Below are 27,989 nucleotides of genomic sequence, written 5' to 3'. Positions count from 1 at the left end.
TTGTTTACCACTAATGAAACCTTCATGACTCTTTCAATACCGTGTTAGAAAAGGCTTTTATAGATTCTTTAACACAAAGCAAACACGTTTTATCAGTCACATGAATGAACGTGTTTGCCTGTCTAAATTGCTGTATGGTACGAGGGCAGTTCCTGTTAAACTGTAACTAGGAGCTGGCTGGAGAGGAATCACTCTGATACCCCAGTTCAGTGTTCACTGGGGCCTAGAGAGGAGGAAAATAGCCCACATATTCATAGGAAGTGACTAACAGAGGTGGTGGAGGTACAGCTTCAAAGAGAGAGCAGGAGCACCTCTGAACTGAGATATGTGGGGAGGGAGGACTTGTTGCTGAACATTTTCTTTTCTGAATGCTAACTTTCGCTGTAACTTAAGAAACCAGACGACATGTGCTTTCCAGACTCCCTGGTTTTGTCTAGTGAGAAGAATCCCACTCTTCTGTTTCTCTTTTCCCACCCTATTCCAGATGTGCAGGCCTGCATAAACCAGCAGGATTCCAATTATAATGATACTTTCCCATTCACTATTCATCCAGTTTTTTCTTGATGTGAAAATGAAATGTGACCCAAAATAACCCATTGGGGGGGGTGGGGATATGGTCTATCATTACGTACATGTGATTTATTTTTCCAGAGTGTTTTAATTTTTTTTTTAAGCACTAAAACAAAACAAAACCCCACAAACAAGAAGAACAAAGAATTGGATGTATGCAGGAGTCTCCTATTCAAACGAATGGCATCTGAGGACAGGAATTATCTCCTAGATGGAACAAATGAGCAAGACTCTGATACATAGTGATTACTCATTAATAAAAACAGTATCAAGACTCATAGTGATGAGACTCAGAAAAATGACTTCTGCAAACAATACCAGAGTTCTTGCTAGGAAGATACAGATGAATAACAAGAAATATAAAGACCAGAATTTCTGAGATTGAGCAAAATTTCTGGAGCAAAATTTTAATTTACTTCTATATCAGCTTTTCTAGAATCACAGAAATAATGCGTAGTGTAGAATAACTGAAAAGAAAATATTTCAGTATTTACCCCACTTTAACACTGACTAGTGGATTTTAATACTATACTGCTTTTCCTTTCCAGGTAAGTTGTCAGGCAAAATGATTGCACTGCTTTTTGTTGTGCACTTTCTACATCAGAACTGGCATGTGTGGAATTTTACAAGCTTGCCAAACAATATCCAGAGAAAAGCTAAAGTATAAGTCAGGAATGTAAGATTATTTCAGCTCCTGTGCACTTTTCAGAACAAAAAAGGACTGGTTTATAAAGAATGAGATATTGTGTTTTGAATCTGAGAGGAGGCTGAATAAAGGTATGAAGTCTTTGAAAGAAAGGCCAGAAAAGGCCTGAGACAAGAGAGTAAAGAGCCTGCTAGAGCCAGTGGTCATTTAGCTACAGAAAAATGGAATTGATCATTTAACAGCAATTTGAAGAAAGCATGGCTGGCTTTCTTTGCCTTTCTTTTGCTTTTATCTGAAAACCTTTCAACAGTGTATTTCTACAACAGCCATTTGGGTCTTGTTTGAAGATCAAAATCTTTAGAAAACTTGTTATAAAAGAGTCAATAGAGAAGCTGATTTGATTTTTGTTGCCAAACAATCATTAAAGTTTTTTTTAAAAAATTGAATTACTGCTCTGACAATTAAATGCACCAGGATAAATAACAATGTGCTGAAGTATTCTGAAGAAACTGTTTTCAAAATCAGCTGTTTCAAATGACTTTGGCTCTCAGGTGTGGTTAGCACCTGTCCTGTGCCAGACATAATTGCTAACCTTATGGTCAATGCATAGGTTTCAGGAGATCCAGAGAGAAAGCTGTATCCTGTTTCAAAGCCCAGTAGATCCAACTAACCTCTAAAAACAAGGTACTTCAGGCAATTCTCAACCTGATTACCCCATTTCTGTGCCTTAGAAATATTGGTCTCATTTTTCTTTCCATCACCTTAAGCTGCTGAGGTATTTAATGGCTGCAGCTGGTCTCATTAAGGGATATTTAGTCCTTCTGAAAATCCACTCCCTAATTGACTTTATCCTTCCAGGAACATGCAGGATGTAACTCTGCAACAGTGGTGGAGGTAAGGATGCATTTTCTTCTTTTTTCCCCCTCTCTCTTGATATTTACTTAGTCACATACTTATTACTTTCAAATCCTGTGTCTCATGCACTGGGAGCAAAAGACAGTGTAATCTTGTGATAGGGGAAGTCCATGTAGTTGGCTGCATATCTTCAGACCTGTTCACAAGTTACCAAATGTTTTAATGGGAGTGTTATGCTTTGTCCTAATTCTGAATACAGGACTGTAGGTTCCAAATAATTTAGTTTTTAGAATTTTTTAGTGTATAAATAACAATGTTTTCCTAGTATATTTTATGTGTAAAACACTGATATGTAGCTGGAAATGTTTTTCTGCTCCCCTTGCAGGGCTAGTATCATTGTCTGAATTAATAATGATTTGTGCTTTTAGTAGTTTAAATGATTGGATTTATTGCAGAACCTGATGCTCTGACCTGAGCAGAGACATATCCAAATCATATGCATTCTCATGGGCATGCTTGTATAATTTTAACAGGTTGGTTTGAAATCTAGCTCTTTGCCATTAACACAGAAACTGAACTCACTAAAGGAGGTTTCCTAGCACAGGGCTAAACTTTAAACCTAGAAATATTTTATTTGTCTTGCAGTACTTCTTTAAGGAACTGCATAGCAAAATATACCTTCTGAATTCATAGCAGCCAGGAGAGTTGCCTGTTGGTATTATTGCTCACTTCTCAAGGAAACTTGATGTTCCATTTTTTTTTTTTTTAATATATTAGGAAATTAATATAAGGGTGGCATAGGTGAGAATTGAAATTCTCAAAGGAAGTCTATTGGATCTTTGTGACTGCAGTCTCTACCTCCTTTTTCTGTGCTGGCTGGCAGTACCAGCCCAGGAATTCCTTCTTTTGCAATGGTGCTGTGCTACCTTGTGGAGTACAACTAATACATGTCCTCTCTTTCATTCATTCCACTGAAAACTTTCTTCCAAAATTAAGTGATGGAACTTCTTCCATGTTTTCCAACAGGTAAAACTCTATTGAGTTCAGTTTTTTGATGGCTGACAACTGGTGGGATAGGAGTAGAATCAGGCTCACATATTCTGCTTTGGAAGCCTGATTCAAAACAAAAAGTCACATTTAAAAAGGCTGAGCACTTGCCTGTGCACTTGACAAGATTTTAAACAATTAGGCAAGCAGCAATGGCTTCTGATCCCATGGAAACGGCTGTAGAATAAAAAAAGGCCTTCCTCAATTGAAAAGTGATTAGTTTAAAGCATTCTGTCCCATTTTTGGCAGTTTGATGGCAGTTTCCATGGGGACGGGAGTAGAGGATTGCTGAAGTGTTGTCATAACTCCTGCAAATGACACAGATGGAGGTTAAAAGGTGTAAATTATATTTCAACAGCACCTGTAAATGTATTAATTTTGGGAGAGGGAGAAGAGAAGGACAAGAGCATGTTCTTCCTTTTTCTCCATACTCAATGCTTTTCTGATGAAAGCCACAACTAGCCAGAGTAAAACAAAGCAATCTTTTTTGGCTTCTTATTCATAGTTCTGCAATGTAGTAATATTTACCACTTTGAGAGCATGAGGATCAGGGGTATCAAATTTCTTCAAAAGTAGATATTGTTTTGCTCACTTCATAAACTGGTCAGCTGAGTCAGAAAAAAGGCTAAGTTGCCAAAGACCAGGAATCAGAAATAAAAACACCGTCTGCTTGTTTCTGAAGGCCTGGCTAGGTGATTCTACCACTCAAATAATGATATTTTTCTCAGGACTCTTATCCCAGGGCCCTGGGGGCAGCAGGAAGTCCCTGTGCTGCTACCCTGACATGGATGTTGTAGCAGGGCTCATCTCCATGGTCCTGCTGGCAATGGGTGCCCCTGTGCCATGGCCACCCATAGGCCTACATCCTTAAGCTGTGTCTTAAGAGGAGGTTTAGGCTGGGCATCTAGAAGAATTTCTTCCCAGAAAGGACAATTAGATATTGGGATGGTCTTCCCAGGGAGGTGGTGCAGTCACCATCCCTGGAGGTGTTTAAGGAAGGACTGGAGATGGCAATTGGTACTATGGTCTAGTTGACAGTGTGGTGCTTGGTCATAGATTGGATTTGATGATCTCAGAGGTCTTTTCCAACCAAATTGATTCTGTGATTCTGGCCTGGCTTTGGCATCTCCCCATCCCCTGGGGCTGGAACTGTCCAGGCAGGGTGGGCAGAAGGTGCTCGTGTCACTCAAATCAAGTGCTGTGCCATTGTGGCTTTCCACCATCTCACCTGCCCGTGGTATGGGGAAACTGTGACTCAAACCTGGTGCTTGCTCTGCTTCAGCTGATGGCTGAGCCTGAAACTGAAGGGTTTCAGTCACTTATGCTTTGATCATGTTTGCATTCAGTCAAAGAGATATCTAAAGGGACTTTTTTGAGAACAGCAGTGCAGGAAGGAACTGCACAGCTCTGACGGACCCAGGCTGAGAAAAGGTCTTACTGTCACCCTTCTTTGTGTCTTTAATTGGTAACACCAAGGACCCAGTTTGTGACTGTGAATTATGAAGTATCTGCAGGGAGATCAAAATCTCTTCAATAGAACCATGACGTGAAAAAAATTGCTATGTGGATTACTCATGGAAAATCTAATTTTAAACAGTGTTGGTTAGTTATGATTTGTTGGAGAGCTGCATGGCATCGTTCCTCTGTGATGAACATTGAGGTACTACATATTCCATACTAGCTCAGGATTTCCTATGAAGGACATAAGATGAAATTAAGAGTATCCTGGCCTTTATTTGATTTGTTGTCTCAGTAATGCATTGTGCAAACACAATGTTTTTTTGCCTATGGCTATTTGTGACAAATACACAATTCAGCTATTATTAATTCCAGTTTCTTTTAAAAATGTATTTGTCAATCTTAATACATTTCAGTTAGTCTTTATTCTTTTAAGTTGTGCTGTGGAACTGTACAGTTACAGCTGAATTTAATTTTGATTTCAAGCTAACTCCTAATCAATATTCAGGACATTTCCATGGTCTGCTTAAATCTATTTAAATGAAGAAAATATTCTTTCCACTCTCCTATTTGGATAGGAAAAGACATCAATCATTTCACAAGTGGTACAAAACTGAGAGAACAAAGATTTAAAGGTGAATGCTACATAATTGCCTAGTGAATGACTCTTGACAGGAGTGATTTGTGTGTATTCAGTTTCAAGACTCCATGTTTAGTTTTACGATTCCATGAAGAGTCAGTTTTGAATCATACTGTGGGAGTGTCATTTGCTAAAGTCCAAACCCGAGTTTTAAGTTTTCTGATTTTTTTTTTTGATAGGTATTTAAATAATAGTAGGCTCTTTTAAAAATCAAGTAATTTCTGTAAATTGTTGAGATGTGGTTGACAATAAGTGGCACAAACAGTGACTTAATTAGTACCTGATCTTGCAAAGTAATCCAGGAATTCCAGAAAATCTGTGGAAAGCATAATGACAAGTTGAAGTGCAGGGACTGTTAGGAAGACATGAAAATCAGCTGTGGTTGGAAGAGTGGAAAAGTGATAACCTTGGTGGCTCTCTAACTGGCAGCAAATATTTATCCTCGTTTTTGGTTAATTTGCATGCAGAGTGGAGTTGTTAATGGTAACACCACTACCTATAAATGGTTTTACATTATCAAAGCTGAAGTAAGTGGAATTTTAGTTTATGCTGTATTATCGAATATTTTTAGGTATTTTCACTGTTGACTGAAAAAAGATCAAACTGACAATTATTCGCAAACCTTTCACATGCATCTCAATAAACAACTTTCTAAGCTGCAGCAAGGTTGTTGTGACTGTACACCTCAGTCACGACAGAAAGCTCTGAGGCACTAAGTTCTGAGCTACATATTGCTAAAGGAAGAGCTAATGCAATGCTCAGCATAGTTAACTTTCTCCTAATAGGATATAGAATTTAAAATCTGGTGAAACTTGGAGGATTATATTACTTAATTTACTATTGCAGTCAAGTCGTTTGTATGCATGATGTAGGATTAAACCATGGTACATTGCTTTTGCAGTACTTAGCTTTCGTACTTAACATTTTTGAAAGAAGGAGAATTTTGTTCTGATGGACCTTTTTTTCTTTGTTGATATTTTTACCTGAGAGTTCAGTGCTGTGAACAACTGAGAAACTTCTGCATAAACTGCAGCCCTGTGGGAAATATTTATCTTTATTGAGATGTGTGAAACGATATTCTAACTAACTCTGGAAAAAAGGAGTTGTCTTTTTGGGAGATTGGATGTTAGTGGGATGTAATCATTAGAATCACTAGTATGTCTAGGATCTGTGAAAGGAATGCAGTAAGCAAAAATTCCTAACCAACCTTTAGGCCTGATCAACTTGCTCTGTATTTTTCTTACTTTCCACTTACCAATAGATTCTAGACACTATCCAAAATCTTTCCCAGAAAATAATGCAGAAAATATGCAGGCTAAATCTTCAAATAAATGATTAAGCATACAGGAAAATCCTGCCTAAACTAATTTTAAGGCAGACTAGAAATTCTATTCTAGAAATTTATTTCAATCTTCTTTTGCTTTTCAGTGGCATTTCTAAAATTAGTTCATAAAGGAATTTAGAATACTTGGATTTATGTTACTTTAGAAGTGTTAACTGTCGGGGAGCAAGTAAATTTGAATGGATTTCAGACAACAGTTCTTTGGAAGGAGTGGAAACAAAACTTTCCCAAAAGTTTTATTTCTCTTTGCTATTTCTATACCCTTATGTACAAAAACTGAAGTCTGGGGTAATATCAAGATATAAAGAATAAATCCTGAATGATGAGTATAGACAATATGGCTTTATTTCAGTTATACAAGCTACTGAATCAATGACATAATTTATTTTAAATATTTTTTTATTTTTCTCTTTGAGTCTTTACTAATAAGATCCTACAGTGAAATTTCACACTGAAAATAAGATTAATATTTATATTTTGTTTTTATCTTTAAAGACAGACAATAAATTAATACAACAAGTGAATGTTCTTAAAATAAGGGGTAGAGATTCGTTCTGTCTGATTTTGTTTTAAGCACTTTGTGACTTTTGAAAACTCGCCTGAGTTTATTTGCCTACTGTAATTCTGTTTCTTGTGCCCTGATCTTCAGTCTATGATTGTCCTCTTTCCAACCAAAAATGAAAGTTTTGTGTAATTCTTAGATTTACATGTAAGCCAGACTCCACAGACACGTCTCAGGATGGAAGCTGCTTGCAGATCTCCTGAGTCATATTTTGCATGTGAAGACTTTATTCCTCAGTATCATAATATATAAAACAAGCTGAAAGTTTTAATGTTTACTAATGTAGAAAGTACATCATCTATGTATGCATGTGCATCTGTCTAGTCTGCACTTGTATTAATTTCTTCTTTCCAAAGTATCAGCAGTATCCTGGGTTTTGAGGCTTGCTGATTAAGGGCAATGAGAAGCACAATGAAATGTTTTGTTGGTGACTTGATATGATGAATCCTAGCAATTGGTGCAAGCCATCACTTCTGGAAACAATGTTTGAATAGCTAAGTGTCGTTGTGGAGCAGTAAATTGTGTGCACAGGGATTTCTAAATATAGATGTAGTCATTCAGAGTCAGTTACTGTCAGCCAAGTCAATACAGATCTTAAAAATGTCTAAATATATTTTGATGATGAAAAGAGCAGTTACCGAGACTTTAGCAACTGTATGATATGCTTTTAAGAAACAGTGTGACTGTTTACCCATGCCTCAGTGGTCTGTGATAGAAATTGATGTGACGGTCTTTATATCTGCATCTCTATATTTAATATATACTTATACACACAACACGTTTTTCAGGTTTAAAAAAGAAAGGCTGTAGTGGAAAGTGCCATCTATTGCCATGTCCTAAGCTGCCAGTGCACTTTGAGCCTCTGGCTCAAAGCCTTCCCGTGTATGGAACTCCTCCTGTGCTGTACAAAGAAACAGGGACCTCATGTGTATTAACATCCATTTTATCCCCTTTTCTTTACCTTGCTTGTTCCACAACAACAGTCATAGTTGGACCTGACCAGGAGCATTGGTTTGGTAAACTACTACAGTTGAGAGAAATGTACTCTAAGAACTGGAGTGACATTGCAAAACCAAAGCGAAAAAACCCCAAAACATCTACAAGAAAACAAAAAAAGGGTTTAAAGTGGGACTAAACCCAAGCTGGGTACCCAGAGAACAATTGGATTTTGTATTAAAGGCTGAGGCAAAGAAGGCATGAAGTAGGCACTCAACCTTTTCCTCATCCTTTGTCACGGTGTTTCCCCCTACATCCAATAAAAAACGGAGATTCTCCTTAGCCTCCTGATGTTTGCTAACATGTTCAAAGGAACCTTTTCCATTGTCTTACATCAGTAGCCAGGTTAAATTCTTGTTGGACTTTGGTCATTCAAATTTTCTCCCTGCATGACCTCACAGCATCCGTATCTTCCACTCTGGGAACCCCCTACACTGCTTCCTCTCTGCTGCAGTGCCTTTCCAGCAGACATCCAGTGAGTTGATGTTCTTCAGAAGAAAAAAGGCTAATGGTTGTGAGATCTGTCCTTGCTGCTTCTAGAACGTTCTGTCTGCACCCCTATCCTGCTTGGGTGGTCTCTAGCAGACTCCCACCATGACACCCACATTATTGGCCTTTGCCCTGATCCTTACCCATAAACACTCAACCCTGTTGCCACCATCATTAAGGTCTAGACAACTAAAAGTGTCCCTAACACACAGGGATAGCTCCCTATCAATTTTTCCTTGATAAACTCTTCCCATCAGAAGAGGTTTTAGCTATCCATCACAGCTTTCCAGTTATGTGGGTCTTCCCACCATGTTTCCTTGATAGCAATTATGTCATAGGTTTCCTGCTGCACATTTGCTTCCAACTCCTTCTGCATTGGTTAAGATGCACTTCAACTGAGCTATTGATCTTGCTTTTTTTTTGAGAGGGACAAGCCCTAATTCCTATGTGACCACTGTCAGGTGCTTTTGTGGTTTCTAACCTGTCAGTTACCCTTGTGTCTTTGCTGCTGCATGGATCTCAGCATGGGAAATTACCCATGTTTCTTTTGAGGAGGTACTTTTATGAGAAGGAATAATGTAAGAGTTTTGGCAGAAAACAGATACAAGTAAAAGGTTTTTAGTAAATACAGTTCAAAGAAATACAGTCACACAGTAGGGATTAATTTCTTAAAATATATATATCTTCGTGAAATACATATATTACTCTTGCTGTTTCTTCACATATAGAGGTGTAATGCTGTGCAGTTAAAGTGCCTTTTGTACAATTAACCATAAAACAGAGGCTCAGTTAACTGGTCTCACAAATTCGTTTTATTCTGCAAGGATTCATCAGAGTTCCATAGGAGTAGCATTAATTGTAAATTTTAGTGTGTAAAATGAAAATATGAGTTCTAAAATGAATAAAAAATTAAAATCTGTATGCTAAGCAAATTCACCAAATAGTGACTATTGTGAATGAAAAAGTTTAAGATCTAAATGGTGTCTAGCAGCTTGGGCATATCTGAACTCTCACCCTCCCCTCCTTAGCAGTGGTTCACATAGTGCATTTTTTGTACCTCTGTGGTGTCTTCAAAGACAGGGGGAAATACAGCTGTGTAGGAGATGATGTCTGCATCTCTGTTATCAAAAGATACAGTGAGTGTGTGTGTCTATTTGGAAAAAAAAGGAAAAGATCCTGCTTTGAACCCAAGGAAGACACCTGTGTCTGCCATGCCATTACTGGTGATGAATGAGTTCTGATTTGGACCCCTTACTTCTGCAGCAGATAAAGGTCTGAGCTTTCTACAAACACTGTGGAGACATCATCTCTGAGTGTCAAAGGCAGCTTAATAAAAGAGAGATGGAGGGGAACACCTCTCCCTTCTTCCCTCCCATACACAGGGCACCCCTCTACTGCTGTGCCAGAAACGATGTGGTTTTCTGTCTGCTTTGCCTGTTACACCCTCTTTTCCTGTGCATGCTTGGGCCCAAATGCTCAGTTAGTTTGGCACAGCTCTTCCCAAGCCAATGGAACTGCCCTGCTCAGGGGCTGGCAGCTGAGGCTGCAGCCATCAGTGTTATCCTTAGGCTCTCTGGAATGCTGAATGCAGAGAGGAGCATTGTGGTGCTCTGTGCAGCCTTGGACTAGGTGAGATGACCTTGCAGCTATGAAGCTGACTAGAAGGGGGTTTTGGAGAGCGGATGCACTGTTTTCTGGAAAGTAGTCCTAATTGTTTTGTGGTTACTTCAGAGGTGGAAATATAGGTTGCTGAGTCAGAGCCAAATCCTTTGGGAATATTCAGTCATAAGTCTGATAGTCTGAATTTATGCACTTCATTTTTGTTTTAGCATTTTTTATTCCCTCCCCTGACAGAACTAATACCAAATTTCGATTTTTTTGGTTTTAATTTGTATACTTTCTGTCTGAATTTTTGCTGGTTTACAGCCAGGGGAGACTGAAGCTGTTAGTCATATAAATGGTGAGAGAACTTCAGAAAGTATGTGTTTTCTGCACCTTAATCATTCTGAGTACCACAAAACTACATCTAATGCATTTTTAAACCAGTCACATGGGAAGGAAAGTCTGGAGATATTGAGCAAAATAAAATCACTTGCAAACTTTTTGAGAAATTCTTCCACTTTTTGGTGGAATGTGGCAACTGTTAAACAGTACATGGCGACCACAGAGGACAGGATGGGAGACAGGAATGCAAGATTCTTGTGGGAACTTTGAGGGAAACATAGACAGACAGCCATGCAACAAAGTCCAGGATCTGTTTGTGCAGAGGAATGCACAATTGGACGGGAATGGGAAAAATAGACTTCCCCTCTGTGAAATGGATGTTATTTAAAACAATAGCTGAGAGTTTCTCAAATTACCAAAAAATATGATACTGAAAAATACAGAGACAAATACACAATTGAAGAAGGGGGAAGAGAGAGCTAAAGAAATCTCAAAATTAGCTGGATAATGCTGGTAATTTTAAGACTTCAGGAGGAATACTTGTTCTAATATGCGAGCCTTCTTGATATTGATTTAAAATGTACATGGAAGAGAATTTTACCAAAATTGTTTTGATAAAATATAAACCCATGGGCATTTCCAAGTGGGGACTTCCTAAATTAACCTTAAATAGGACTTTAAAAAAAAAATATTATTTCCCTTTTTAAGTTTGTTGCTTTTTACTTGCAGTTAATTCAAGTGAAAATGCTAATTCTGAACCCATAGCCACATCACTAAAAGGCAAGTTTCAAAAGACTTGTAATCCCACTTTTATCCTAGGATATGTGACAAGCTTTCAAAATCTTTTAGTGTACCTTTTAGAAAAGAAAGAGCCCTGAGTGTCTGGCTGTAAGCTTTTGGGTACTGAACACTTTCAAAAACCTGCACCTTCTTTAGCTGCCTGGTTGGGCACCACTTGTGAGTGGTGGAGCATATGAAAAATTGTTTTATGCCCCAAAGGTCAAAAAAGATGCCACTCAACCTCTCTTGGGCTCTCTAGGTTCCACTTTGTCCAAGACTGTACCTCACACCTGTGGTTCATCACTGCTTAATCTCCAGGTTTGCTCCTGAGGCCTTGACCTGTGAGTTTCTGAGAGCTGCTACTGAAATTCTTTTTAGTTACCTGGAGAGCACTCCACAACTCAACAGCCCAGCTCTGGTGGTCTTATCCTGTCATATGCTTGTCCTTCTTCTGGAAGTGCCACAGCATTTTTTTCTTTCTCCTGAGGTGAGTTTAAAAGGTGATTTGACTCAAGATTTTTGCAACTGCTGCTCTTCTGATGCTAGAAAGTGAGATATATAGCAGAAGTAAACCTCCTGTATTTGAAGAATCTTGCTCTCTATGGCTGAACTTCTGAGCTTTTGTCAGCTTCAGTGAGCACAGAAATCTGCTTGTACAGCTCAGGCCGCAATTTCGCAACCAGGTCTGTTTCATTTTTCCATAATACAACATGTCAGCAGGAACATGAAGGGTAGAGCCAAGGGATCCTGGCTCCCGGGCTCCTACGTTTTCTCTGGACAATAGTTTTCCCTTAGAAACCAATAAGTTATGGACTAAGGACTGCTCCATTTAAAACTGTCTTGGTCTCTATGGCTAAAAGGATTTTATTAAATAGGAGTGATTACTAAAGTATGTGACTGTTGAGGGGGGGTGAGGATAGTTAAAACTTATGAAAAGCTTTTGCAGCTGAAAGGCACTGTAACTACTTAAAAATATCTTCGCTAATGTTTTTATTTTAAAAATGGAAAAAGTGAGTCAGCACTGAAGGCTCTGTATTCACTGCTAAGTCCAAACTCAGCTGCTCTGGAGAGTCTCCCCATTCCCTGCCCCCATCTGTACTGTTGGTATAAGTGAATATAGCTGCTCCCAATTTAGCAACATGCAGTTGCTACCTTTGCATGGGCTGTAACAATCATCTTGAGAGATCTGCTGCTCTAAGAATTTATTATCCAAGCCTGTAACCTCTGTTCAAAAACATAAAGAAAATAATATGCAGGAATCACCTTTGGGTGACGAGTGTGTTCTGTCTCTGGACTGTTGGAACAAGAAAGTGATGCTGGTGAAGCATAGCAAAAAAACAAATGGATTTTCAGATACACTTAGACTTATTTTCTTAGTCCAGAAGGTAATTCACTGTGGAAATAGCTCTGGACAAACCTACAGAAATGAATCTTTCTAAATGCTAGGTTATTTTGTATCTGCACTCTGATTCTATGCTGCATTTTGAGTTGTGATAAAAGGCTGAATAGCTGTATTAGAGGGTCCTCAGCATTTACTGGGCCCATAGGAAATGAGAGAGAAATCCTTTCTATTCTAAGAAGTAGATACCATAGTGTTATCACAGAGGTGTGTATGGAAATATGGAATGCATCATCTTTTGTCTCCTAATGCCAAAAGTCTTCCTGCCTAGCATGCAATTTTTCTAAAAAAAAAAAAAAAAAAAAGCTATATTCTATATTTTTTGATTCAGTTCTTCCTACGGGTCCCAGTCTGACAGGTTTTCAATGCACACTGCAAGCCTAAGCGAAATGCACACCGTGCAGTGAAAGAGATACATTACATAAGAGGCCTCTGAGGCTTACCCAGAGCTGGACTGCAGTGTAAACTGTCTCCGGGACGGATAAAAACCATCTCACAAGCTAGGATTAGCACTGATTCTTGTCAGGGGCTCTTGATTTGAGAGAAGAGAAGGAAATTTGTGTGTGCTGTTTTAGTGAGTTTTAGCAGCTATATAAACCACAGTTCGAAATTCTGATGTGTATCTAACCATCAGCATGCCTGAACTGTATTTGATAAAAGGGGCAGTGAGCTCCAGTTATGCAGCCCTTACTCCCGCTGGTTCTCCTCTGCAACCAGAGAACAACCACGACTATTTGCATATAAATCCTGAGCATTTGGCAACTTCGCTGCAGCAAGAGAGAAAGGGAAAGAAAGGCAAATTCCCCATAAGTTAGTGTTTCAGCCACACTGCAGAAGATTTACTTTATCCACTCTTTGGCAAGCGATCCCAGCAAGGCAGCTGGGTGTCTGTGTGCCTGTCTGCAGATTCTCTACAATGGCCAGAGCCTAGCATCTGAAAGACTGTATGAAGTTCTGGGGTGACAAGAGAGGTTACAGATTGACCCCTCATACTGTGAGTTTGACTTTGTGGCAGGAGAAACAGATATTTCCTGAAGGTCACTCCAAAGCTCCTGGCCAGACATCCACAGAGAGACTGCTTCCTGTGACAGCTCACTTCAGTCTCAGTGCAGACAGGCTGCTTCCACTTTAAGCCCAACAAAATGCTTTCTATCAGCACATACAGGATGGGAGATGTCCTCCCAGACCTCCAGGCAGGACAAACACACGCACCTTTTTAGTTCGGAGGAGAGAACAAAAGTTGTACGTTTCTGTGATTTCCTAGATAATTACTGGCAGGCATTCAGATTGCATGAAAGAAGACAAATACTGTAAGTACCTGTGTTTAAAAAGACAAAAGAAATGGTACGTGCCAGAAACAAATCCCTGTAGTTAGTGACCATTATCCTAAATATGAGTCTGCATGGTAGAGGTGGAGAAATTGGATCCTGTTAAATAATTGAACCCTTCAAGTCATGCCCACTGCAATACCAAGCATTTCACTGGAGATACCTGTAAGTCTGCATGGTGCTGAGTGCTGAGTATCCTCTAAATTGAGTTTCAAATCATGAAAGTAAGTCAAGGAATGGATGTAGAAGGAGGATGATGTAGTATCAAAATATTAAACCTATGTTAGTCCTCCATACTGTTATATTTTGCTTCAACTTTCTTATCAAATTGTTGCAGAAAGCTATATGTGAAGGCTGTTACATGAAGCTGTTAGAGAAGGATATATAATGTATCCTCCTGATACACAGAGCTTTCAGAAAGCCTAGAAGCAAGCTATAAAATGCTGCAAAGTGTGGCCTATTGCAGAGCACGGCCTTATCTTTTAAATCATCTAGAAACTTTTAGAGTAATGTTTTTTTATACCTATTTATGTCTTAGGTAAAAAAGATTTTTAAAATTGTATCAGCTTTTTGTTCCTTTTTGCTTAGAGTTGCAGATAAAGTTGCCGAACTTTTATCAGCCAAACCATCTTCAAAACATATTTTCTTTCCAGGAGAAAGGCCTACACACAAGCCTTTTATGGCTTTGTGTATTTATAGCTCTAGTCTGTACTGTGAATGAATGGCTCACTCAACAAAACACAATGCAGAGGCATTTCATGATCATCAGTCACAGAATCACAGGATCCCAGAACGGGGCAGGTTGGAAGGCACCACAGTGGGTCACCTGGTCCAGCCTCCCTGCTCAAGCAGGGTCATCCCAGAGCACAGGGCACAGGATTGTGTCCAGATGGTTCCTGAATACCTCCGGTGAGGGAGACTCCACAACCCTTCTTGGACATCATGCTCCATTGTTTGGTTACTGCACAGTAAAGAAGCTCTTCCTCATGTTCAGGTGGAACTTCCTGAGCATCAGTTTGTGCCCATGGCCTCATGTCCCATTTCCTGGCACCACCGAGCAGAGCCTGGCTCCATCCCCTGACACCTCCCCTCGGTCACTGACGGACTTTGGGGAGGTTCCCTCTTGGTCGCGTCTCCTCGAGCCTCAACAGCCCCAGCTCCCTCAGCCTTCCCTCCTAAGGGAGATGCTCCAGTCCCTTCATCATCTCTGTTTCTCTCTGCTGGACCTGCTCAGTCCAGTGGAGGTCACTGAACAGGGTTTCAAAGGTGCAAAGAACCTGCTTGGTTTTCCATTCTTGCACAAAGAGAGGAAGGGGAGTTTTGGCTTACCCAAGTTTGGGAACGACTGAGCTCATCACCACAGGACTGGCTTTCCCTGAACTGCTGCAAAGCCAAAACTCTGCCCCCACTCCTGAGCCTTGTACAGCTCCCTGCAGAAAAATGGGGAACAATGTCAGGACAAAGCTGAGTCATGACTCTGGCGACTGGTCATTCAAAACTTTCCAAAAGGTGGTGGCAGCCTGGGATCTGCTGGTGCTCCAAGACAGAACATGCACAAGCCTCACTGGTGCTCCACCAGCCAGCAAGTTCACTGTCTGCAATTCCTGCTAGTACTGCAAAGAGCTCACATCCAGGAAGGTTTGGATATCAGGGCTTCATCTTCATCCTGCCTCTGTCCCCCAGTGACATGGTGCCATATTTTACACCTTTGAATGCCCAACCTGCATGCTGCTCACAGCAGTGTCTTTCTAACACAGCAAACTTAGGATGGCCTTTGTCAGCAGCCATATTTTCTGAATCCGTCTGCTTTGTTGAATCCCGGGGCCTAGAGGAACAGTTGGGCCTTAGACGTTAGTCTACTTTCTTACAAAATGGAAGGATTAGGAAAGACAGCATATTTTGCCAGTAAAAAGGGAGACTGAAGTAATTGCTAATGTGAACTGCGAAATATACAAAATATTTTAGTAAATCAATCATAGTTAAAATACTATTTTATATATAAAACTGTTATAAGAGAAATATTTAGCATTTTGAAATCTATATTGCTTTTCATTGGAAACAAAATTTGTCAGTAATTTAATTGATGATAGTAATTATATCTGCACAGCTTTGATATTTTATCTTTTAGAACTGCAAACATTTTAATACTGCGTGATTCTTATTTATTTGATGTGTGCAGAGCACATGGAAGGATGCTGTGCAAAAGCTCGTTAGCAAGTAAATGACATGCCTGAGCTGTTTGGGAAAAATTGATTCACCTTAAGTCTCTTCCCCACCATTAGGTATCTGCTTTTATCCCCTCTGAAACTGTGAGAACTAAAAATAATTTAGGAATGCATTTTAGGTAATCAGTTCCTGTTATTATAGGCAGATTTTATAAGAATCTGGATCTTAGTAGTTCTGATAGCAAATGTAAAATTTTCAGTAGCAGCTTCCCAAGTAACTGTGAAAAGTCTGGTGTGTAGAAATAGTATCAGCTCATAATTCCACTTCTCAGAAACATCCTCCCTGTGAAATGCTATGTAAAAGTGGCCCTGAAACTATTTTTGGAGGTGATTTCTGTATGGTCCCTCTGCCACTTTATTAATCTGTCAACTTTCTCTTAATTAATGTTGCATGCCAGCAGGGATAAACAAGATCCAGGGCCCAGTGAACAGAAATCCTATCAATGTAGAAAGCAGAGCACAGATTTCCTCTCTAGCGTGTGTGTAGCAGGCATCCAGTCATTTCAGTTTTTTCTATAAAGCCAGGCTTTACACATTTGTAAATTACAGTTGCAAAGTGCAATTTGTCCCAGAAAAGGAGGACTCCTGCTCCTCTCAGTTGGAAGAAAGTTTAGAACTGATGTCTCTTGGGAAAGAAAATGAAAGCAAAAAGGGAAAATTTTATGAAGTAAATGTACAGAAAAACCTGTGCAACGTAAGGCCTCAGGTTGTGTAGATTTGGGATGAAGTTACAGGTTTTTGTTTTATTTTTCAAGTATTTTTGGAAATATTACCAAAACAAAGCAGAATTTTATGAACAAAATGTCTCTCAAAAGAACATTAAGATAACTGTGAAATCAAACACTTAAAAAAACCCCCAAAACAATACCAAAATAAAAATTTTCTTAACCCCAAGAAAGGATGCACCTCAAGATAAGGTGGTTTTGTTCTTTTGCAAATGCAGGCAGATTTGCAGGCCCTTGTTATTAGGGGGTATAGATGACGCAAAGTGCAAGTCATAAACGTGTGTTGCTGTGAAAGATTGGGTGCAGTTTTGGGTGAGCTGTGGTGTGATATTTCCATTTGATATCTAGAGTCAGCCAATAGCAGCAGGTGGTGAGAGGCTGAGGAGCACAACATGTTCCAGCAGCACCTGAGGTTTGATCTCTGTGGCACGCTTGCTGCACGCTGCACAGCGAGCCTCTGTCAGGGCTTCCTTGTTGTCTGTGAGCTCAGTGCCTACAAACCCAAAGTGCTTTTATTTAGCTCAGATGTTCCATAAAGAGTGGCCATTTCCTTAGGGGTGTATGTCACTGAACCAAGAAATAGTTCTCAGATATCTGGTGCAGGTGCTGATGAGTCTCTAGCAGATTTGTATTTAATCCTTGTCTTTCTGCTTGCATTCATTAGTTTTACCTTCTGCAGGATCTCACTACTTACCACCCACAATAATTGCAAGTGATGGGAGTTTAAACACTTTGCTAAGATGTGGTGTTTCTCTGCACAATTTAGAAAATCACCACCTCCGTGATCAGAAAATAGGTAACATTTTTTGTGCTACATGAGACCAGAAGAAGGATGGCTGCTCTATAATTCATTGTGGAAAAAGAGAAGGTGTGAGCAGTGTTATCTCAGATGTAGATGTGCCTACTGTGCTATTTTACTACTCATAACAAGATGTTCTCTGGAGTAAAGAGATGAAGAGTGCATCACCCTGGGAACGTGTTTACATTTAGGAATGGGACTTATTTCATTTCACAAATGAAAGGATGGTACCTAAAGGTCCAGTTTTGCTTTGGGCTCTTCATCTATAAAATGTAAATCTTTGACAAATTTGAATGAACAGTTCTAGCATAGGTGATGTTATAGTTTAACCTCGGGACTCTGGTGTAGTGCTCTCTTCACAGTGTCCCCAAGGCAGAAGATCACAGAGCTTATTTTGCAAATGTAGCTGTAAATCCAGTGGAAGCCTTTTGTGACAGCTTTCTGTAGATGAAGCAGTCTGAAAAAGCATCACATGCCACTGAAACCTAGCAGAGGTTGTTTAGGGTGTTCAGGTGAAAACTTCATTTTAGATAAGAGTTTTGACCAGAACTGTTCTGCTTACCTACTCCTGCACTTGGGTTTTGAATTCCTTTTTTTTTTTTTTCAATATAAGTATGTGGGCAGTTTTTGTCTTTCATTTCTTGGTTACTTTCATTGTTTTCTTCCTCACAAAGAATTAAAACGTGCTTTTATGACCCCAAAGAATATGACAACCTCTAAATGGGACAACCACAAAAGTGGCCTACAGGGTTGTAGTTCAATTTTGCAGAACAAGAAGAGGAAGAAGGATCTAGATGGGATCAGTACTTTCATTTATTTCAGGATGGCACCCAGGACTGGTTGCTGCCATATGATTATTGCTGCCCACTGAATCTGCTGGGGAACTGCACAGTCAGAAGCCTCCAGCTGCATGAGGTTGTATTAGTCTAGACTGTAGTTGCAGAGAAGGGGACCTGTCTCTTCACTGTTTTTTTTTCTGATGTCTTCTAATGCTGGCTGTAACTTCCTCTGGATGTTGTGGGTTTCAATCTGCTTTCAGTTTTAGTGGTTACATTGGTTTGTTGCAAAGCTCTTTTCCTACTTAGGCTGAGTGAATTTGCAAACTGTATGTGATGGAAGAATCTAATATCTGTTTTTAATTTTTACTCCCTAAATCTGTGTGGTCGTATGTGCCTTTTAATTTTCACTAGTATAAGTGAACAACTGAGTGAAAAAAAACCCTGCAATTTTCTGGTCTTCTGACGCATTGTAGTAAAAAGTTTTGGTTCTCTGACACAAAAGGCATCTAGCCACATTTCTGCAGAATCTCCTATTTTGGACTCTGAATTAGATCTGATTTAAACCTCAAATACCCTGATGTAAGCCTTATTAAGATATCAGTTGAGAATTTTTCTTTTCAGAAGAAGTTCTTTGTTTTCTTTTCCATTTCTTTATGTACCAGAAGAATTTAGATCTACACATTATTTGCAGAATGCAAACAAAGAATAAAGAAATGAAGACAATCTTCTAAGATTAATATAGAGATGGACAGTATCCATAAGTATATAAGGTGTATATACAATTAGATGTTAAAATTTTTCCCAGGTGAAACTTTGCAACTGCCAAAGAGAAAATGAAAATTGATGATAGGTGAAAAAATATTATAATATTTCTAATGCATGAAAAGCTTCATCTTGTGCCAGGAGAAATGAATATATCTGGGTTATACTTGGTGGGTACAAAGCTGAAGTAAAATTTATGTCTTAATTTACACATATATCTATGCCATTTTCAGTTTTTTTCTGCACTGCATTTTTTCTCTTTCGGTTTTCTTTTGGCATATTACTCCATTCCCTACAGAGAGCCCTACTTAAAGAAGACATGTAGCATTTTAAATCAGACTGAGACTAGACTGTCCCTGATTAAGGAGAGAGTGGACTTGTATTTTGTGGTTGCTATATCCTTTTTTTGGAATGTTCTATATGTGTTGAATAGCTACATATAACGTGAGACCTTTTCCATAGGATGTCCAGACTCCTCTGTGAGTTGATGCCAGGGCCAGTGCATCCTCTGGGAGAAGATCTGTTCCTTTGGGCCCAGAAGGACAAAGGCCCAGTGCCTGTGTTTGAGAGGCACTGGGCAGTGAAAAGCTCTGTAATTCCTGCTGATCCAGTGACACACTGAAACCACAGGAAGGCCAGTCCTTGCCCTGTCCTGGACTGCTGTGACACTGTGGTATAACCATTAGTAAGGAGAATCAGCTTACACCAAACTCCAGCGTCCTGAGGCACACAAATTTCGCATTTCTCTGGGAACCAACATTCTCACCTTACCCCTTAACCCTTAGCACAGAGGTAGGTGTGAAAGCACATTTGCTTAGAACAGAGAGGCCCCTCGCCAAAGGCAATTTTCTGCAGTTTTACACTACATACAGTCTGTGTTTATGATAATGCTGCAAGAGTAACTTGCTCATGAGTTATGTGTCTTCACATAACATCACTTTTTCAGAAAAGTTATCTTTTCTTCTTTCTTCTTGTGGCAGAATTCAGGTGGAAATTACAGTTGTATGGTGTTATCAGTATTGATAAATAGCACTAATCTTCCTGGACAACACCACTTTGAAATGATCTTGGTCAGATATTACTTTGTGAGTTCATTGTGGTTGTGCTCTAATGATATTAAGCATTCTAGTTTTGAGGAGTTTTATATTGTGGTTGACTGTATGGCTGAGACCTTCTTCTCATCCTTCTAGGTAGTGCTGGAGTCATGCTAGCAGCCATCAGCTAAACATGGAATGACAAAGCCACTGACATCTTGGTCACAGCTAACACAAACTGCCCCAACTCTAAAAAAACCCCTCTTGCCTCCTGAGTTACAACTTAGCATATTGCTTTGTAGACTTGCTATTGGCTGACCAAGTGAAATTATCTCCTACAGCAATATTTAATCCCTTAGCAGTGTATTTAACTGACTATCCTTCATTTTCTGCAAGGTGAGGAGAACTCCCATGACACAACAGCCTCAGTGGAAATAATTGTGGAATAGTTTCAGACTGGAATAGCTTCAGAGTCCTTGTCACTTTGCTACACTGTGTCAATAAAGTACTTTTCAGGCTACTCTGGTTTATAGTTCTTGAATTGCTCTACACATTTATAGCACTATGTAAAAATAATCCTTAGTCTAGTAATATTACCTTGTAATTAAAATAAATATATAATTGAAAACCAACCTCAATAGAGAGGATTACCTTCAAAAGAATTTTTCCACACCACTGGCAAAACCCAACTTCATTTTCAATTAAAAGAGGCTGCCTGTGAACTTTTAAGTAGATTCCTCAGGTTTAGAATGTAATTAAAGCTTGTAATTGCTTTTTGGGCTAACAGAATATTTAGTTGAAATAGAAAGCCATAGATTAATAATTGTAGTAAATGCTGGTTACATTATCCAGCCCTATCAAAACCCAGTGCTGTGCCCAGTGTCCCAGCATGGTGACTGTGTCAGGGAAAGGGCTCATGGTGAAGCCCAGTGGCTGCAGCTCAGCTGGTCCTGGTTGCCTGTGTTTAGTGACATCAGCATGTCACTAAACATCCTTCCTCCCCCCTCCTGAGGAGGGCCAGGTAGGAGCTGTGATGGTGAGGAAAGCTGTGCTCAGGCTGGTCCTGCCCAAGGATGCTGTCAGGATGTGGTGAAAGGCCATGCCCTCCTCGGGGATCTGGTGCCCTCCTATGTCTTCCGGTCTAGATACAGATTTTGAATTTCCTTTTCCAAATAGCACGGAGTATGAGCTCCAAAGGATTGAAAGAGCAGAAGGTAAATTAAATATGATATAATTTGTTTAGTTACAGCCAAAAGCACAATAAAGCGTGCATTTACACTGTGCAAAATATTTACGAATGTCTTAGGAAATGAGTTGATAATTCTTCTCCCTTGGAGAAATAATACTGTGTATATTCTACTTTTAAGTTCCTTTTACTGAATGATTGAGCCAATCATTTGAGTGTGTGGCTTTACTTCTACATAGCAGAGTGTATCACAGAGCACATATATTAGGTCCAGAAAGTTCCAGAAAGAGAGCCATGGCTCAGTGTGGTTCTGCAGCAGAAGTACAAAACCTGAGTTTTGGCAAACCCTACTGTGAGTATTTAGGAAGCTCCAACACGGTCACCCCGAACTTTGCATTGAAATTGCAGGGCATGTTCCCACCTGACAATAATTCCATGCTGGGTGGTAGCACTGGGCTCAGGAGAGCCGACTGACTTTGGTGTGGAACTGTCAGGCACCACAGCTTGTCCCTCAGCTACAGCCTGGAGCCAAACAGGGATGCTCCTGCCATACTTCAGAGCATGGTGATCATACATCCAAGGGACTTCATGCCTCGTAGTCACAATTAGGCCTTCCCTGAGACAGAAGATTTTGTCCCCTTTTGTCCTCTTTACCACTAGTTTGTTGAGGCTCCAAGTAAATCATAGAGCTTGCTGTAGAGTTTGTGGCTGAGTCTGGAACTGAACCAGCATCTTTGTGTCCCAGCCTATTGTCCTAGTCACTCTCTGTTCTTCAGAGTCTGACTCAGCGCTCCTCAAACATCCCAATTTCCATTTCTCCATTTTTTCCTGATTTTGTGTTTTCCCCCTGAAGCAAACTTCTGGCTCTGCTTCTTTTTCCCTTCTTGCCATTCTTCATTATTTAATCTTTAAATATTCAGAAAACTCAATGAATGGCAGTATGGCATTGTGGAAAAAACTGTTACAGTTGGATGATGCGGCATAATCTCACTGCTTATTGTGTTAGAGATGATTTATTCTGTTTTATCAGTTTGTGAATAGGTTACCCTTTTCCAAATACTAGGATGTCTTTTTTTTTTTCATTAGCTCACAACTGCTTCTGTAAGTTCAATACTATTTTTTTTTCATTTTTCAAATTAGGCTCATTTCCAGGGGGGAAAAGAGGATACTGAGTTCTCTCTGGGTGAATTTATAGAATTTGTCACTGTGCAGCAAGTTTGGGCTGGAAAAAAAGTGGAAATTACAAAATGTCATCCAAGATAGAAAAGAAATGGAGGGATTCCTTTTAAGCACAGTCATAAGAAACAAAATGAATCTTTAAAGGTGTACTACCTCCTACATTTTTTGGGAAGGTCACTATAGCCAAAACTAGCAAGCTCCAGTTGCAAACTATTGATGAGACTGACATTAAGAGGAGAGTTTGTTTTGGAGGATGATTTCATGCTCGAAGGCATTACTCTCAAAAGCACACAATGTTACTAGTTAGAGTAAATATAACACCTCACCTGACATCATTGCATTGTTTCATGAACTCTGCTTTTGTTTTATCTCCGTGCTAGTCAGGGAATATCTCTTCTTTGCAGGTTAAAAGTATAGCATGTTGGCATTTAGCTGGCATCTTCTTGTTTTCATAAAGCCATGGTCAGAGCAATTTCCTTTGGAGTAACAATTTGATTTAATGATACCAGCACTAATATTCTTCATAAATGTATTAGCAGCTTTTATGCTGTGTAATTACCTTTCAGCTTGGTGAGAATTGACTCAGTTAATTTTCCCATTTAATCCCGTTCAAATAAAACTGCAAAGTCATATATATGGTTCTGTATATACATTATGGATGGGAGAGAGAAGGATGGTCCTAACCTCTGTTTTCTGTAGCCTGTTTTATGGACAACATACTGGGTTTATTACAGTGCTCTATTTCTTCCTTGTCTTTCACCTCCTTTGTCTCTTCATGGAAACTGGATGTAAGAAACAGACTTTTTTTGTTTGTCATTCTTCTGGTAATTTTTTCCTGTCTATCTTTGATAGGAAGCTGCAATGTTATTGCTTGCCAGCAGCAGTCAAATCTTAATGAGGTATTTGAGAAGTCCCAGTGGAGAACCTGCCATTTGAAGAGAAAATATAGAATATATGCAGGAAACACACAGGCCAATGCTTTGTTTTATGGATTGTCCTGTCACACATAACACAGAACTGTTCATGTAGTCATTTGTATGACTGCTGTTGATGAATGTCTTTCAATAGTAAATTTCTCATATGAAACTAAGTAGTTGGTTTCATCCAGGCATTTGAAAAGAGTAGCCCTGTCTTCTGAGAAAATTCATGTCAATTTTAGAGATTTATGCCCAGTTCTAAACTTAATTGATTGTAGATTATTTTCTGTTTCTACAGTGTTTAGGTACCCTTTTCTTTCTGAAGGCTCTACTTTCGAAGCCTGTTGGAGTTTGTGCAGGGAAGGATCTGAAGCTGAAGCTTCCCTCCCTCCTTATTTTTTTTGGTCAAGGTGCTTTTCCTACTGTTAATTTCTGGGCTTTGACAACGACTGAGCTTTCAGCAAGCTGCTGCATGTTAGCACCCTGGAAACCCTGAAACTAAAGCTAACTCGTGCAGCTGCAGTGCTTCAGACAGTCCGAAGGGTGACTTGCTTTCTATATCAGGGCTATGCTCACACTGCTCTCTGGCAAGCTGTGAAGGTAAACGCCCAAAGAGGGGAAGGCAGTGGCTGTGGGGCAAGCTGTAAATACAGCAGTCTGTGAATCAAACCACTCTCCCTCTCCCACCCTTTCTAGAAATCTATCACGCTGGCAGGCTGCCCTGCTTGAAATAAATGTGGAAAATATTATGTAACTTTGCCCCGTGCGCTGCGCTGACTGTGTAGGCACTAGTCAGGTTTTAGTTACACTATCTGCCGTGGCTATTTTTGGTGACCAAAGACTTCTCTCTTTAAATTTATGTCTGTATTTCCTTTGCCCCCACCCTCGCATTTATGTTTGTTTTTTTTTTTTCTTTTCCATCAACAACAGAATACAACTCAGCTTCTGCAAACAGAAAAACAACTTTAGCAAAGCTGTTTAAGGGCTATTCCTTATTAAAAATAATACACCCCCCCCAACAACAGAAAAAGCAAACAAAAAACCCCAACAAACTGCTGGAGGAAGGATTTATGGTCTCTGACTGTAGCCAAGCACTGAAACAGTCCCAGATCCCCTCCCCTAGAGTTATACGCTGTGTCAATACCTCCCTCTGCTGAAAGCTCTACATTCTTCCTCTCCTGCTTGACTACATTTTGCTGTGGCAGGACTCTCATAGACCAGAAGGAATCTATGATACATAATAGAGCAGCCTGCTTGCTGCAACACAGCTGCCCTAGCGAGATTACACCCTCTGGGGAGTGCATAAACTTAAACTATTTGTCCTTCCCCAGTGTGACTGTTTGCAGACTAAAATCTGAGATTAGGAAAAGATGATAATTTGGAGTCAGATGACTTTTAAAAATACTCTTTCAGGAACTCCTGTAAAGGGATTCAGTCATTGTCAAGGGACATTCTGTTTAAAGACAGAATGTGAGTGTGCCTTAAAAATTAATTTCCTTCAGTTTTAGTCACTTAACTAGTTTTTGTTCTAGAAATAGTAAAATTACCGTGTGGTTTGGGATCCATTGTGCTGCATAAACTACCATGTAAGACTTTAAGTGTTGTGTTACTCAAACAGATTGAATTATCTTAATGATTGGAAAATCTATGAATCATCTCAACTACAACTGGTGTGGTTATTAGGGAGCTCAGTTTTTCAGAGGCTGTGGGGTTAGGGACCCATGCCAGGCATTTCTCATCTCAGATCATTACAGTATAAAGATTTTAAAGCGACCAACACATTTTATTTGTGTCTGTTTCAGGTACCCCAAGTTGCCATGCTAAAAAGGGTAGTGATTTTGTCAGAGGTGAATGATTGAACTTAGTGGAAAATCGAGAAACTTCCAGATGTCTCAAGTTAGGCCCTTAATTTTAATAGAGGACTAGAAGCAAAGACCCTAATTCAACACCCCCCTTTTTTTTCTATGTTTATCACTCCCTTGGAACTTTTGGAGTGTCTGCCTGTGTAGTGGGAAAGGCTAATGCACTGCAAAGCCATAGCTGAGCTACAGCAGGTTACAGCCTTTTTGAGTTAATAATTTTTAATATTTCCTCATTATGTTCAGTTGCTTCAGATCAGATGAGTTTTCCCTCTATTTGTTGGCAGATGGCAAACAACCATTTTACATCAACTTCATTCTAGAAGAAGTACAAATTAGGTTGCTTCTATTAATTTTTTCAGCTGTACTTTTTAATGTGTTCAGGGAAGTTTGGTAACGTCGGAGGTGAGAAGAGTAATAAGGAAAAACCATAAATTCTGTGTACAGAAAATTGTTCTCATTGGATGGGGTTCAAAAAAAGCACATGAGGCAGAGCAAGGGTAGAAAGCAGACAGGAGGGTGCAGGAAGGAGCACAGCTGTAGGGAATAAAAACACTCAGAGGAAGGTCATATAAGGAGGAGAAGAAATCATCATGTGGTGAAGTTTTCAGGAAGGTGCTATTGTATGCAGACTTGTAAGGAGGACTGACCTTAAAAAGGAAGACATAAAGGACTACTTGCTACAAAAATGATGGTAGGAATTAGGTTTTGCAGGAAGAGAGGAGGGTTTGATTTAGAGTGTGCTGTGAGGTTGAGGCCTTATGGCTGTCTGGAAGATGGCTTTTCCTAGCAGGAGAAGGCTTGGTCAAGGAAGCAAGGCTTGAGGAAGGGCACCCTGTAGAGAAACAGAGGTGTCAAAGATACCTGTGTGATTCATTAAACATTTTTTTTTTAATGGAGGTTTGCTCATTCTTAATTATGGTGCAGAATATTCCATCTTTTTTTGCTTCATACCTTGGATATTTATAACTGGTAGGAAAATGCTAGCAAAGTTGTTTCCTCTACAGAAGGAAAAGCTTGTCATGTGTTTGTACTTGACATTTTTTCAAAATTACATGATCTGATATTAAGATTTTGTTTGGATGTTAAGCCACTCATATACGGGTTTTATAAAATGCTGGCTGTAACCTGCTGAGGCAAACTTGAGAAGCAGAGATGCAAAATTACTTGAACAGATATGGAAAAAGAGATCTTAACTTTTTTCTGGACTTCACTGGCATATGAATATGCCAAGGTATCTAGCATTGGGCTGGATGTTATTACTGCTAAAGACAAAGGTATGGTTTTGGCCCCTGACCAGGCTGTGGTGCTCAACCATGATTTAGAGAGAGACATGTAACTGACTGAACTTTTCAGTAATTTACATATGAGCATTGCTGCACTTTGTGTTAGCTTATTCTCTGTGAGAGTTTTAGATGGTTGTGGTTAAGTACAAGGTACCATTCTGTACTTCTGCATTTACTGAGATACTCTGAGCACTCGACTGAATGTCTCCTCTAAATAGAGCTAGATTTAGATGGGGGCAGACAGGCTACCAAATGTGCATCCTGGCTGTAACGGGGCAGTCAGAAAGGCATCTGTAATGCTGTGAGTATGTAGTTTGGAGTCAGCTGAGTGACAAAGTCTGAAGTGGTGACTCAATGGGAATCTGCTGCTGGCTTTAGGTCTCAGGTGCTAGGTTCAATTCTGTGAGCTCTGTAAAGCTTCCCCACACTCCACAAGGCTCTTAAGGGATCTTTAAGGAAGACTGAAGAAATGAGGATGTGAAAAGCCCTGTACTTGTAGCACAACTGAACTCAATTCACTTTTCTCACTCTTTCAGACAACAAGGTGTATATTTATGTAGGGCTTTTTGCTCAACAGAGTGGCCAGTGGCCATACAACAGGATGCTCCTAATGAAGCTACAGTTTTTAGTATCAAAAATGTCTGGACAAGCTGGGCATACAATGCAAGAAACACATGAATCTCTAGGATATCTGAAGTAACTCGGTAGGGGCACACTTCTCTTGCAAAAGCAGTGCCACGTGTTTATACTACTCAGATTGGAAAGTAAAACAAGAGACTCTAGGAGATGGAATGTGTATGAGAAGGGCTTAATATCAGTTATGCTAAATACCCAATGAAACCTGAGGCCGCACAAATCAGCTGGTTTCAAGTTTTCTTACAGGCGAAACTCAGATCAGGTTCCTTGAGAGTTCAAGAATTTCTAAGCAAAACTAGACCTGCTGAATGCATAGAACTTGAATAGCAGCTTTACAGTACATGCTCAAAGCACTTGCTATAAATTAATAACTTTTCACAGCACTCATTTGATTTAGAGAAGTTTGATTCACTTCCTCTTAGAATTCAGTACATGGGCAAACAAAAAAGCAGATTTATTAAGAATTTTAGTATGGAGTGCTGCACTTAAACATTTCACTGGGTGACTAACCTCTATAGGTAGACCATCTAGGTAGATCATCTGGCT

The 27,989-nt window shown here is 39.6% G+C and overlaps 1 long non-coding RNA gene across 1 annotated transcript in view; it reads left to right on the top strand.

Moving 5' to 3' along the window:
* Positions 1 to 27,989, top strand: part of LOC106857213 (uncharacterized) — a 280,912-nt gene that overhangs the window by 119,575 nt on the left and 133,348 nt on the right. Inside the window, exon 8 of the long non-coding RNA XR_015802218.1 lies at positions 2,075 to 2,110. This is a non-coding gene — a long non-coding RNA (uncharacterized LOC106857213). The remainder of the gene's footprint in view (positions 1 to 2,074; positions 2,111 to 27,989) is intronic.

Source organism: Sturnus vulgaris, chromosome 3 (genome assembly GCF_052056855.1).
Source record: "Sturnus vulgaris isolate bStuVul1 chromosome 3, bStuVul1.hap1, whole genome shotgun sequence".
Classification (NCBI taxonomy): Eukaryota; Metazoa; Chordata; class Aves; order Passeriformes; family Sturnidae; genus Sturnus; species Sturnus vulgaris.
Note: the sequence above shows the minus strand (reverse complement) of the source record. Positions and strands in the feature narration are given on the sequence as shown.